This window comes from Saccostrea cucullata, unplaced genomic scaffold (assembly GCF_032062105.1).
Source record: "Saccostrea cucullata isolate Sc308-1 unplaced genomic scaffold, CSIRO_AGI_Scuc_v1 ctg1914, whole genome shotgun sequence".
Lineage (NCBI taxonomy): Eukaryota > Metazoa > Mollusca > Bivalvia > Ostreida > Ostreidae > Saccostrea > Saccostrea cuccullata.
The window spans coordinates 41,910-56,940 of record NW_026924855.1 but is presented as its reverse complement, the minus strand read 5'-3'; the positions used below and the strand labels follow the sequence as shown (position 1 = coordinate 56,940).

The 15,031-nt window shown below is 35.7% G+C and overlaps 1 pseudogene; it reads left to right on the top strand.

The window, feature by feature from the left end:
- The first annotated feature begins 4,259 nt into the window (after positions 1 to 4,259).
- Positions 4,260 to 14,565, top strand: LOC134267444 (uncharacterized; annotated as a pseudogene).
- Positions 14,566 to 15,031: the final 466 nt, after the last annotated feature.

Sequence of the window (15,031 nt, the reverse complement as noted above, 5' to 3'; positions counted from 1 at the left end):
ACCGTTTTCTTCATTGTTTTCATTTTATATCCCCCAAGGTCGCCCGCATAGCGCAGTGATTAGAGCGTCTGTTTTATAGTAGCGAAGTAAGGAGTTGATCCTTACGTCGTGGTTCGAATCCCACTGTGGGACATGGGGACCTGTCCTTCCGATGAGACCGTATAAAACAAGGTTCTGTGTCGCTTTAGGTGCTGGCACAAAAAAGATCCCTCCCTGCTCAAAGGCCCTAAGTGCCGATTATAAGACAATTAATGTTTAACTATGGTGCCGGTTATGATTTTAACAGTTAAAATTAGGTAATAAAAGATAAGTTTGTGATATTCAGTAGCTGCAGATTGTTATTTATAAGTTCTTAAATTTTCGATTCCGTACATACGATGCGGGTTTATTACTACTTACATGTACTTTGTATAACCTGCTACTGATATTTTTAAAATTACGGAACAAAATTAAAATGTAAGCACACTATACTAATCATTTACAGGTTTTGAATAAATTATAAAACAAATAAAATTCATTGCTTTAAAATCTTGAATTTTTTTTAACTTGAATATTCAACGTGTAATATAGATAGGCATTGTACAGCACAGAAGTCACTTATGAAGTTTCAACGTGCCGGAGATACTTATCGATGTTTAGTCCATTTCATTGAGTAAAATTCTGAATAGATCCTTATGATTCGGAAGATTTTCTTTAAAATTTAAAACTGAAATAGCCATGGTAAAAATCTGCGATGAACAAAAATGTGTTTGGGAAAATTTGTGTTGAAAATAGATTTATTTGTGTGTAAAAAGCGCAAATTAAGCTTGTGCATTTAAATCAATATTGGTTGAAGTAAAGTAACCGCAGATCGCCAGTCCTTACGCTATGAATCGTCAAAACGAAAAGTAAAATTACACATGGAGCTAATGAACTATAAAAAATGAAGACTGATTAATGTACATGTAAAATAAATACCCCAGCGTTTTGTTCTAAAGTCAAACCTAAGATATTTTAAAATATTTTTGAAAGATTCGATTTACTTACAGAAAATAATGTTTTCCGTAAGTTTGTAAAATAAGATTTAACATTCGACCACGCTGTGTAAATTAATGTCAACAAGCGATGGAAGGAATGGTTGGTCGCGTATTTGTAAACAAACACAAAACCAAGGTAGCTGTTTTAGATAAACATGTATCACGATCAAATTTAAAACGAAGATAAGCCAACATATTAATCTCAAATATCTGACAATAATAATTTTCCATTAATTGTAAAATGGTTTTAATACACCAATTATTTTGCCTATGACTGAGGGGTCAATGGTTCGCCGTGGCGTGTCGCTTTAGATTTTCTTGGACGCGTGTAATCGTAAGATTACGCAATGGTCAACACACTTAAAATCTGGGTTCCAGGTGAATGTGAGATTTGCGCAGTAAACAATTTTTGTATTATTTGACTCTTTAAAAGTTCTTTATATGAGATCCGGGCATGTATCGTTTTCGTTCATATTGTTTGTGTTCATATTTTAACGAAGAAAAGATACTCGTGCTTTTTTCTAAAACTCTTTCTCTTGGAAAGATCTTGATTAATAAAAGGAAAATTATGCCATTGAATACTCTGAACGGGAGCCAAAGAACACGTTTAAAACCTAATTAAAAAAAGAGATATGATACAGCATTGTAAAATATTTATTACTTACGACAAGTTTACTTCAATTCTGCGCATAAAGACTACAGAGTTTTCCTTCAATTGCAAGATGAGAACTGTCTAGCTTTCTTTCCTATAATACCTAAGACTCGAACAAAATAGTATTTTCATAGGACAGAGATAGTATTAAGGTACAATTTTATATATTAAAAAAAAATGAATTTAACCATTCTGTGTTTTTAATTGTGTATAACTGTGGGTCGCTGCCCGCCGATTGATTCCCGGTGACCGACTTTGCCCCGCGCTATCGAGGGAGGCGTGTTATATAATTGTAAACAAACAAGGTGAATGTAATCGGAAAAACGCTACCTGTTTACCTTGCCTGCTTTCTACCGCGTATTACGCAATATTCCCGGCATAATCGAACAAAACAGCATTTTCATCAGATCAGAAAGGTGTAAAAGAACAATTTTGTTCGTAAGATCTAGATCGAAATATTTACCGTTTTTGAGTTATAAAGCAAAAACTTTCAAGTTCCATAGAGCCCTAATTATAGGGGCCAGCCCCTTTTGAATAGTATTACATGAAAGCCCATGCAATTATGCACAACTTTTGTTCTACATGTCTTAACAAAATATTTTTAGTTTTTAAGATACAAAGGAAAATATGTCGAATTTTTTGCTGTTTTCCGCGTTCTAACTTTTGACCCCTCTCTAGCGCCATTTTTAATGCAAAAATCAAAAAACAAAAACCGATGTGCACAACTTCAATGCTTCCTCTCCTCGATTTAAAAGAGTTTTGTGCTCCAATTATTATATTTTCTGAGCCTTTGTCTGGAAATCGGAGGTAAGAAAAATTCAATCAAAGGGCAATAACTCGTTAATGGAAGGTAATTTTCGAATTGTGAAACAGTATTCTAAAAGGGTTTAAAAAAGTCTAAAACCTCTGAAAATTTGAACAAAATCTGTTCAGGAATGAGCAAGATATGAAGCGTCAAAGTTGGCGTCTAGGAAGAAAAAAAAAAAGAATAATAAGAATAATCTTAATCATCAGAATCAGTAGAAGGTCTTCCGTTGGAAACGGAAGACCTTAATAAAATGTGAATCGAAATATTAAAAATATGACACATGCATGAAAAATGGTAAATTTACATGTATATATGTATTTTTTTATTTGATTTGCGGGATAGAAAGATATGTTAATCGCTTAATCAACATGCCATACTCATCTTGCATATGCATGTACATGTACGTGTGCGCGCATGCAAAACGTTAAACAATATATCGTTGATAGTTGATATCATTGTAACTTTTATATTCTCAAATGAAATTCTGGGATACTTAGCATATCTATAAAAGGTCTTAGAGGAATAAGGCACGATAGGGGACATGGGAAGCGTTTGGGGAACATCTGTAACGGTCCCCGTTACAATTAGCACTAGTTTACTGTAGTTTTTAACGACCAGTATTGAATAAATTGCGTAATATCACGCCCTCCCCCTTTCTCCATAAATCTCCATGAACGTTTTTCATCTTGCAGACTTGGGACGATGACAAAGCTATTAATTTACAATTAGGCCTACATATTTTAGAAATCAAATCTAAAAAAACTTTTTGCTTTCAAAAATTATCAAAATAACAATTAACTTTGGTCGCATGGTCATCGGCTTAAATACGAGGGCTGTTCAATAAATAATGCCCTGAATTGTATGACACACAATACAGATATCATCTGACATTCCGCTTGACTTTCGCATTATTGAATCTTTAATGATTTTATAACAATTCATATGACCACTTTTCAACACATAGTTTCAGTGTGAGAAGCTGGAAAACAAGGGATATTCGAGACACTGCCTTAAAAATGAATGGTAAAGAAACTAGTGTGAAATTAAACGCTTCATTAAAGCTGCTGTAAAACTCGTTAAGAATCCGACAGAAATATTTACTGAAATATGTAAAATTTACAACAACCAATGTATGTTTTATAAACAAATGAGAAGGTTGCTTTCATTGATTAAAAAATATTTAATGGACATCAAAAATGGGTACCGTCCTTGTCAACAAAAATTATAACAACTAATAATGTGCACGTGTTGTTTACCAAATTTCATCAATTAATCACTGATGTTGTATGATTGACTTCAAAACGCATAGCAAATTTGATAGACATCATTCGGAAGTAGTTTACACTGTTTTAAAGAAACGTTTGACAGTAAAAAAGCTTAGTACTCAAAGGTCACACAATGTTTTGAAAAACAGATGAAAACGATAGCATGTAAAAATATCTTAACAATTATTTTAAAATATCAGTAATTGTAGTTTCTCATGTTAGTATGAAATTCATACAGATAATGCAACTTGAATTTATTGCAAAAAAAAAAACGAAACAAAATTTACAATTAGATGAACCTGAAAAAATCAGCAAAGGTCTGAGAAGAACAAAGAATTGAAAGAGCACAAAGACAGATTTATGTGGGGTTTTTAATGATAAAATAAATTTTGACATGGTCCCTGTATGCACAGGTTTGCGGGAGTTATTGTTCCTTGCGCATTGCCATGTTTAGTGTTTGCAGTTAAGTATTGGCACAATTTTTGCTAGCTGTTCGGCGATCAGCTCCTTTTTTCTCCATGCAGGAGTGTGACCTTTACCATCTTCGTCCATGAGATCGGACTGTTCTTGATCTTATAAGATCGTGCGACGTCATCTGACGAAATTAATGGCCCCGGCGGCTCGGCCACAACGGCAACAAGAGAGAAAGTTAGGGTCGGCACCACGCGACAGATACATGCAGCCCCAAGAGGCCCATCGACCTTTAGTGAAGTACATGTTTTAGAGAAGGTGCTCCAGACCTTAGAAATACACAAACGAAAGATGCCTTCAGACTCCTTCTAATATTGATGCTTGCAAACAAACTATAGCGGCCATGCAAAAGAAGGACAGCCCGGACCAAAGCCCGAGTACAACTCGCGCACCTGCGAGTGCGTCGGCGACTGCTTCTTGAATTAAGCCTTCACCGAATGTACAAGCCCCATAAGGTACGGTCGACCTCAGTATTTGTATTAACTTGTTTTCCCATCATGTTTCCACTGAAATTTCCCATCCAGTAATAAAGGAAAAGTATAACTCGTCCATAATTACGTTTGGTTTGATCCCATTATGCAACAAGAGAAGGATGATCTTCTCAAACTTACCAACACTTGAGTGCATATTAACAAAAAGCTTGACCGTGACAATTTTAAACTGTCCATTGAACAGTGGGGCTATGGTAATGCTGCCATTAAGAAAGAAATTATTGTTAATTGGGAACTGGATGACAAAGGAGTATGCGACTACCTGAAATATACCAAATATATTAATCACTTATTCAGCAAGTACGTCAAAGGCAGTGTCCTTCTCTTTGACCGTGAGTAGAGGGCACTGCAATTTAAGGAAAAGTTTCGATGGGGTGTATCTAGTCCTTAACTTCAGGATTTCCAACTGAACTGTAAACCAAACAGCCTCACAATGCAGAGCCCGTTCTTAGCATGTGGTCCAAATGAGGCTGAGCCTCATTTGGACCACATGCTAAGAAAGAGGGTACCTCCTATCAGAAAGGAAGTCGACGTGGGCCAATAACACCTGAAAGCAAAGAGATTTGCAGAATATTTAATGTGGAAAGATGCACCTTTACCAACTGTAAATTGCAGCAGTGTTGTTTTCTTTGTTATTCTCAAACTCATAATGCTCTGTCTCACCCAGATAACTATTGAATTGGACGGGTTTCTTCTCTGACTCCTTCACAGGGTTAAAGTACTCCATTTGGGAATTTTATTTACAAAATGATTTAAATCGCTACTTTTTATGCGAGAGGACAATTAGCTCACCCGAGCCGAAGGCTCAAGTGAGCTTTTCTGATCAAAATTTGTTCGTTGTCTGTCGTTGCCGTTGTTGCATCACCAACATATTTGTTTGACACTAAGCTTCCCTTTGGCCTTTTAAAAGCCTTAAATTTTTTTCAACGGATTAGACGTACAGTCTGGAGAATTTTAAAGAAAGTGTATGGCTTTACTGCAATTTCTTATCTTGATAATGTTTTGATTTTTGGTAAAAAAAAACTTTTTATGAATGTTCAAGAGCATTACAGGTATATACATTTGTTCGCCTACTTAGACAGCTAGGTTTTGCCATTGATTGTTCCAAAGTTGAAGGTCCCTCTCAGCAGCTAGTATTCCTGGGGTTGTAAGTAGATTCAGTGACAATGACTCTATCCTTGTCAACATCAAATCTTCAAGATTTCAACAACTTACTGGAAGTTTTTTCTCGGAGAAAGCGAGCTAGTGTTAGACAGTTAGAAACACTAATTGGAAAGCTCAATTGAGCTTATCAAGTGATATGTGGTGCTTGTACATTTTTCCTCGAGTGTTGGACTTGAAGAATACAGTGACTGAGAGACATCATAAAGTATTGCTCACTGATGATTTCTTGGCAGACCTACTGTGGTAGATATCGTACATGTCGATTTTCAATGGCACGTGTCGTATACAGGACCCACGCCTCATCACCTCATTTCAGACAGATGCATCTTCAGAGGGAGGGGGAGGATACTACAATGGAGACTACTTAAACATTAATTGGCCATTGGATCTGCCAGCCTGTGCCCTGGCCAATATTAATGTTAAAAAATTTATTATTTAATATTTATTTTCTTGTCTGTGGAGTAAATACTTTGTGAATAGTAATGTGAGCATACATAATGAAAACTAATCTGTCGAGTCGTGGATTAACAAAGGAACTTCAAGGATTCCCCTTGTATAATTCATGTGCCGCATTCTGTACCGGATATCATCTTTGTATAATTGTGTTATTAGTGCAAAATACTTACCAGGCAAACAAAACAACATAAGGGATGCATGTTCCCGTCTTCATGAGCCGTGACAACTTACACAACTGTATTCCTTAGTGTCTTCCCTGCAACACGATAACTTTTCTATTGCGACAATTTTTCTCTAAAGCAGAGTTAATGTTTTTTCTTGTGTGTGTGTGGGGGGGGGTCCCGTCTTCGTGAGCCATATCAACTTACAAAACTGTATTCCTTAGTGCCTTCCCTGCACCACAATAACTTTTCTATTGCGATAATGTTGTCTCATATGTCATTACAGTTATCTTTGTCAAGTGGATTCACAGTACAGTACCTACAAGACCAAGCATCCACTTTGAAAAGAAAGTCATATGCTAAATCAACAGCTTCCACTTATCACACTCACATGAAGACTTACCTGGATTTTTTTTAAACATATCAGCGTATCTCTACTACCAGCGACTACAAAAACGTTACAGTTACGTGGTATATGCGACTTTCTTGACAAAAATGAAATATTTCAATTTTTTTTCCATTCAGCAATACTTGAATTTTACACCACACATGCACAAAGTTTATGATCTACCAGACCCTATGCCAGAGGATAACCAGTTAAAATATTTGTTTATGGGTATAAAGCGAGAATTGGGTACAGCCCAATTCCCTGTTGATTCGAAAAAAACATCTCATCTTCTCCGGATGAGATCTTTCCTGGACTTTTCATCATTTAAAGACTTGGCCATTTGGTGTGCTTGTTAAACATCCTTTGATGGTCTGCTTCGTTCAGACACCATTGCAATTACAGGACCTTCTGAGACATCAAAACATGTCAGCAGAGTTGACTTGATTCCTTGTTCATGGGGCTACCTACTTTGCTTACGGAAGACGAAGACAATTCAATTCCGAGACCAGGAGCGTAATGTTATCCCTCCTAAGGTTAATGGGGAATTGCGTCCGGCATCAGCCCCGCAGTCTTACCCCCATCTTTCCGGAGGAGCAGATCTATTTGGGCCCCTTCTTCTCGCAGGAAAAGGTTCCATTTTTTTACCCACAGCATTTTCCGCCAAAAACTACATTCCACTCTTGTACGAGCAGGAAAAGATGACAGTAACATCAAGGGTCATTCTTTTCGACCTGATGGAGCCACCTGGTTAAATTGGATAGGTGTACCGGTGGATCAGATGAAAGCGACTGGATACTGGTCGAGTGATGCAATGCTAAGATACTTTGTTCCTCATTTTTCAAATAACTAGATACCATGGTTTACTTTGGTAGACCACTTGCAAGAGCGCACATGTGCAACTCGTGAAATGAAAAGTATACTTGATGTAGCCATAACTTTTATATTTTTTTTGGAATGTTTTAAAACTCATTATATAAAGACATATAAGTAACCATTTTGAAACTGAATGACCACAAACAACAACTACAACCCGCAATCCTCCTTTGAGGAAAGTTTCAGGAAGAGTGTCTCAGCTTTCTCCGACAAACAGCCTGTATAACAAAAACATGCGTATAATCGCAATGCGTCGTCCCCGATTTCGTTCGGGACGACATAACTAGGGCTGAATGTAACGGGAACCCTTACAGATATTCCCTAAACGCTCCCCAACTTGGTTAAAAAATAGCTTATTTTAAAGATTTTGACACAAAATCTAAATAACAAAATTGAAATAATAAAGTCATTGGAGACGACTTAGATCATTGTTTTCTTTTGTTGACGTCACCTCCCATCAAACCTGGACGGAAGACCTACTCGTTGCTTTGCGACGAGCTTTGCTCTAGTTCTTCTACGTTTTTTCTTCTTTATTCTCTTGTACTTTTTATGTTCCCAAGTGTTCTCAGAAACTGTTTACCCGATTTATTTAAAACCTTTTGAAGGTTAAATAGGTGAGTAGTGTAGCTGTGCAGAACGAAGGTTATTTTGCGCGTGAAATGAGTGAAATGACGAATTATATAGCCATGATTTAACATTTTTGATGGAATAATTTAAAACCCCTTTACAGTAAATCTCTCTTATTCGAGAGAAGTTTATTTTCACATAATTTACGCGAGGAAGTGTGCTGGCAAAAATTTCATTCTCGCTGATAATAGAATCCCTCAAGATTATATAGAGCAATGACCACAATTCGTGAAAAAAAATTCTCTCGTTAAAATAGACTCAATGACTATCTCACTAAAATAGGAATTCGCGAAAAAATTAGTGATCCATCAGGACATAATAATTGTATATAAATTATGACATGGTCAAATTAGCACGAACTCACATACATGCACGTTCGCTGCTCTCTGATTGGCTGAGACAAAAATCTCAATATCCTTTTTTGCCGAATACTTTGAAATTTTAAACATAGTCATGCATTAGGACAGCTACAGTATGATATATAACAATATCTCACTAAAACACGCGCATGCACGTGCGCAGCAATCTGATTGGCTAAAACTTTAAATGGCTATAACTCCCTTGGTTTTCAACCAAACATGATGAGATCAGAACATAGATAGACATTATAGACTCCTACAAAACAGGTGTGGTCATCATGTACATGCATGCACGTGCACTTCGCTCTGATTAGCTAAAACAAAAATCTCAATATCTTTTTTTTATTTTAACGAAATGCTTTGATATTCAAAACATAGTCATGCATTAGGATATCGAACAGTTTGATATACAATAATACATAAAATCACGGGCATACACGTGCGCTGAATTCTGATTGGCTTAAAATTAAATGGATATAACTCCCCCGTTTTTCCGTTTTTCTACCAAACAGGGTGGGATTCAGAACATCGATAGACACAAGTCTAGGGGGGGGGGCAGACAGTGACAATTTTTTTTGCTTACCTGAAAAAGTTGACAAGCAAAAAAAATTCAGATTTCCTATAGTATAAGTAAGGTTGGAACAAAAAGGGGGGTGGGCGGGGTAGCCCCCCCCCCACCCCCCCTGTTGCTACACCCCTGTGCATTCTGAAGAGTTGTTAGCAGAATGGTTAATGTATGTGGGTTTTCTGCCAATCGCAACTCTTCGGTCCCACTCCTCGGGCCTTATCTAGGGAAGGAGACCACAACTGTTTTGTTAATTTATACGCCATGACACCCCCCTTTTCACAAACTTTGAAATTAAAGCATGGATGATGTATATAGACCTTTTTTTCTGTGGATTATGGAGTTACCTTTATTCAATGTAATGAAATTATCTAAAATATACTACTTGTAACTCCGTTTTTTACTATGAACAGGAAATGTATAAATGTTTAACATCCCATGATGTCGATACATTCGAGTCCTAATTTTAAAACTACACCTTTTCTGAAATCTGTTGTCAAATCATTCATTGTGAACATCTAAGAGAATGGATATAACTAAGTACATATGTTGTAGGAAAGCATTTTCTCCAATGAAGTAAACAGTAGTAGTTTGCATTTGTGTTCATTGATCTTGAAACGTGGGTACTATAATTTTTTGAGGATGAAATTGGTAAAACCAACATTTAGGCCTTTGTGGAAAAGAAATCCAAGATTTCGCACAGGTAGTTTCTTTCGTCAAATCGTCTGAAACCTGGTTGAACTGCGTCGATCGTTTGTCACTCGGATTTCCTCGGATGACTCGTACCTCGCACATAACCTCGGACGTCAACTGTGATCTACTATCTTGCTGATTCAGTCATGTGATCTTATTTAAATTTCTTTCAAATGTCATACATTTAAAATCGGAGATATTTTGTGGCACATCCAACAGTTTTTTCTTGGTTTCAAAGCCTGTAAACATTAGGATGTAATCAAAACCTGTTTACGTTAACGAATTGCATAAAGTAAGAAACATTTTCAAAGAACGTTATGCAGAGCGAAATATGAAATGAGTGATAAGGCAGTTTCCGGCAGAAAAATGTAAGGATCTGTTGCGTATTCCTCCACCAACCACATCCGAGGTTTGAATGGAGCGAAGCGGAGTCAGCCGAGGATTGCCGATTGATCGTTTGTGGTGATTGGACTAGTCCATTAAAATATGGAATAAACCAACAGAGGGGAAACAAATTAGAGAAATCATTTCATTTGTTTTGCATCTCCATATTCTGATACATACGACTCATATGTTGTTTTAAGGAATAAGATATAGGTTGTAGATATAATTTCTGAAACATAGGAAGATGGAGGTTACAATAACAAACTTTATTTAATTCCATGGAAGTTAGCACCCCCATTCATACAATAACACAATCCCAAGAAAAGGTGCGAAGATCGCTTGTGACATTTGGCGCGAAAAGAGTGATTCACCCCTTTTTTAGAACATAAATGGACTGATCCAGTAGTATAGAAATGCAGAAAAAAAGATACACGGACACGTTTAAACGGTAAATCGCATGGAATAATCTGTTTCATGCAAACAGAGTAAACAAAGTAAATACTGCATTAATTTGCATCAGTAAAATCATTGTTTCCCTGAAGAAAACGTTCTTTTAAAATCCAAGTAAAAGATTTCAAATGTAAATCAGTTTGCACACAATCTAGCTCTCTGGGTATGATCTATTAGTTTCGGATCAAGCAATTATCAATCCTTATACAGCCTGACGCCGTGACCTCAGGCAATTAGGTATTCCTACGAAAAGGTATAATCATTATGCAAATGCATGCGCTTGCGTGCACCTGAAATGAGTAAAATAACTGATTGGCCGAAACTTTAAATGGTTATAATAACTCTTTTTTTTCAACCGAACAGGCTGGGATTTAGAATACAAATAAAAATTATAAACTCCGGGAGTTATTGTTTCTTGTGCATTGCCATACGAAGTGTTTGCAATTAAGTATTGGCGCCATTTTCTGCTAGCTGTTTAGCGAGCAGCTCCTTTTTCTCCCACCCATCCAACTCATCTTTGCTCCCATTTAAAGTAGCATTACTTTGTGGCTGCACTGCCTTTTGTATGTTTGGTATTTTTTGTATGTGTGTATGGGGTTTTTGTTACTATTTTTTCTCATATTCCTTAATAGTTTATTTTAAGTGTATATGTGAATGATGTATTTTTGTCAATAAAATTTACACCGTTTTGATTACTCGTTCCATTGGTAACAGGACTTGAGTCAAAATGAAATTGTTGTTCAAATTCGTATTCAGGGAGGCAAGTCTAGAAAGCTACTTTTTTGCAAAAAATCAAAATGTTAATGAGAGAACGGAACCGGAATCAGGAATCCACTACATTACATTTCTTTATGACAGCGTCCAAACACCACGACCTGAAGAGTAAATTAGTTTTTGGGATAAACAGAAAGTCGATTTTTTTCACATTAACAAAATCATAAGATATATACTAAGGGTTATTTCCAAAAAAATACCTCTAAAAAGAATCGGACTTTGGCAAAATTTTTCAAGTACATGTGTTTTAATTTAAAGATAATATTAAATGAAATCATTAAGACTGAATAAATGAAAAGTGAATTTTGCTTCTCTCCGAGCACCGAGGACATTATTTATTGAACGGCTCTTGCATGACCTAGGCATCAGTGCTATAAAACAAATTTATGGTCAAAACATTTTTCTGCAAGTAAGAATGGAAAGAATTTTGATTTTTTAAAATGTAAAAATAGTCAATAATAGAACAATTATCTTAATTTTGTATATAAAATTTTTATCATCATTTTTAGATCTGTCTGAAGACGAGGTGTGCTTGTTGTTCTGTTTTCTGTGTTCTGACTCAGGTCCTCCTGACTTCACTGACACAGAGTGGCTGAACAGGCTTAATGGGATACGACAGAGATTTTTCGCTAAATATAAATTAGTAACGCGTGAGGAAGCACAGCAGACTCTAGACAGACTGAAGTCACGTGATAAACTCTGGGAAGATCGGGACAAGTTAGCTGAGCAGATTAAAATGTGATATACCATTCCGTTACAGTTCTTATGACACAGCCCTTGCGTACCTGAGATCATCAGGATACAACAGAAAACCTGGAGAGAAGTGTGTCATTAGTGATGGCTGTGATTACTTACTGATACGCCGTCTACAGATGAATATACTGACTCACGTCACCATGGAGGACACTGGAATCTGCGATGAAGTGTTTCAGATATGTAAGTATAAACTTTGACTGATATCAATCCTTTTGTATTTACATGTAGCTGGATTATTTTCATTAATAGCCATTCTATGTAACCACTTAAACTTTCTTACCACGCATGGTCATCGATTTTGAAGAAACTTCACCCATGCTTAGTACTTGACACCAGAAACAAATATCAAACAAAATTTCGTTGCTATCTCTCTTGGTTGCTATCGCAAAAGCCAAAAAAAGTTTGAAAATCGAGATTTTCAGCCACTTTAAATCTTGACCGTGGCTGAATAAAACTATAAAAAGCAAACCAACCATTCTTACATAAACATGACGCCTTGATGTCACTTATTCTGTAAAGAAACTGTTTAGAATATATCTCTAAGTAAGTGGTAACCAAGGGTACTTTTGGAATACATTTAAAATGGTGGAATATGCTGAAAACACTCTGTATTCACTAATGGTAGATGTTACATGCTCAATCTCTATCAACAACTTAAGAAAAACAATGAAAATGTTTGACCTCAAGTACAGTAAAACACGTTTAGTACGAACACGGATATAGCGAATTCACGGATATAACGAAGTGTTTCTGGGTCCCCGGCAAAATTCTTAACAAATCTTTGTAAAATTTTACGGTTATAACGAATTCTGATATAACGAATTTACGGATATAGCGAACTGATTTTGAGTCCCGTTGAGGTTAAATATAATGAATTTTACATCTTTTATAACGAACTTTCAAAGATTTCAAAATTTGAATAATTGAACTGACTTTATTTTCTCTCAGCATTTGTATATAAACTTCAATTCATAATAAAACCTTAGTTATCGAAGGTATGTTTTGTAATATTTGCTTCCCTAACATATTTGATAGTAACACTTGTAGGAAAACATGCATATTGCGAATTCGCTATATATGGTTATACGAATTCGTTATACGGATATAACGAATTACGGATATAGCGAATTAAATTAACAGGTCCCCAGGACTTCGCTATAACCGTGTTTTACTGTATATAAGTATAAGAAATATTATTCTATGAATAACTTTTATGGTTGCTATGGTAACTCAGTGTAACCACTGAAAAAGTATACATGCTATAACTTGCTCCAGTTTAAATAAGATTGGAGATTTATACATTTTGTTTATCAATAAAAGTTACGAAGACACTGTAAATTACAGTATTAAAATTGAACGCGTTATAAATATGTCAAATTATAATTAGGAGACTTATTGTTCACAGAACAATACTTAAGAGGTCTCTCCACCTTCTCTGATTTTCTATTTTGTTTTATATCAAACTCCTTAAATACCATAAAAAACCAAAAGTGGCTTAAAAAATAAAATAAAATGAAAAATATTGAAATTTGAAATAACTTTGACTTTGAATAAATTTCGAAGATCAATGTGAAGGGTCATATAGCTATGATCCCATGCCTCAACGACTTTTAGTTCTAAAGGTATAAGTTTTAATATAAAGCGCAAAGAAGTTAAAGGGCAATAGCTCATTTCGCACTTTTACAAGGAATGTGTGCCTCAAGACAATAGTAAAGGTTTCATGCCTCTACGGTCTACGGTTTTGAAGTACTAGCAATAACAATGTTTTTCACATAAGGGGCAATAACTTTCAATAGCGTTATTCATCGGGGACAAGAAGGAAATCTTTAAAATAGTTTTAAGAGTTCAAAGATGCAAAGATTGATTGTATATGTTAAAAGACAAAAAAGATACTGTATAAAAAGAGATGAATTTCTCATTTTTGGAATGGCCTTGACCTTTGCATAAATTTCAAGGTCAAAGAATTAGATCTTACAAATGATATTTCGAAAAAAGGGCTGGCCCCTAACATTAAGGGCCTAGAGGGGCCAAAAGTATTTGCTTTATATCTCAAAAAGTATTGAGAATTTGTAATACGTCAAAGAAGCAAAATTGTTCAAAATGTCAAGCTTTATTTAATGGTGTCGTAAAAACACGTCCGGCAACGTCACTTCTGGTCAAACAAGAAGTAGTCAAACATTGCATATTTTTGCTGTTCTTGACAGATTTTTGAATATCCTTTGTCACTGGAAGCTTAAATCTTAATTTTCCGTCCGTTGGCGGTACTTCCGGCCAAACCGGAAGTTGCCAAAAATGGCTTAATTTTGCAATAATTAACATAAATTTGGAGGATTAAATCATTTTTGGACCTCATTTCCCATTTTTTTAAATGGAAGTTACTTCCGGTCAAAGAGAACGGAAGACCTACTCCTTGCAAAAACGCTTGGCTCTAGTATATTCTTATATTATGACTTTTAAAGCATTTCATCAAAATTTGAAAAAAGTTATATCTCTATCAAATAGTTTGCACAGTTCTCGTGTTACTCGCGTACGCTCTTGCAAGCACACGTGTATAAACATTCTTTCAAGAAAATTCTTAAATATCATGCTGTAGATCTCCCTAATAGATGACTATGTGCGAAATTTCAAGGAACTTATCAAAAAACAAATAAAGATATTGAGACTTCAGTTTCAGCCAA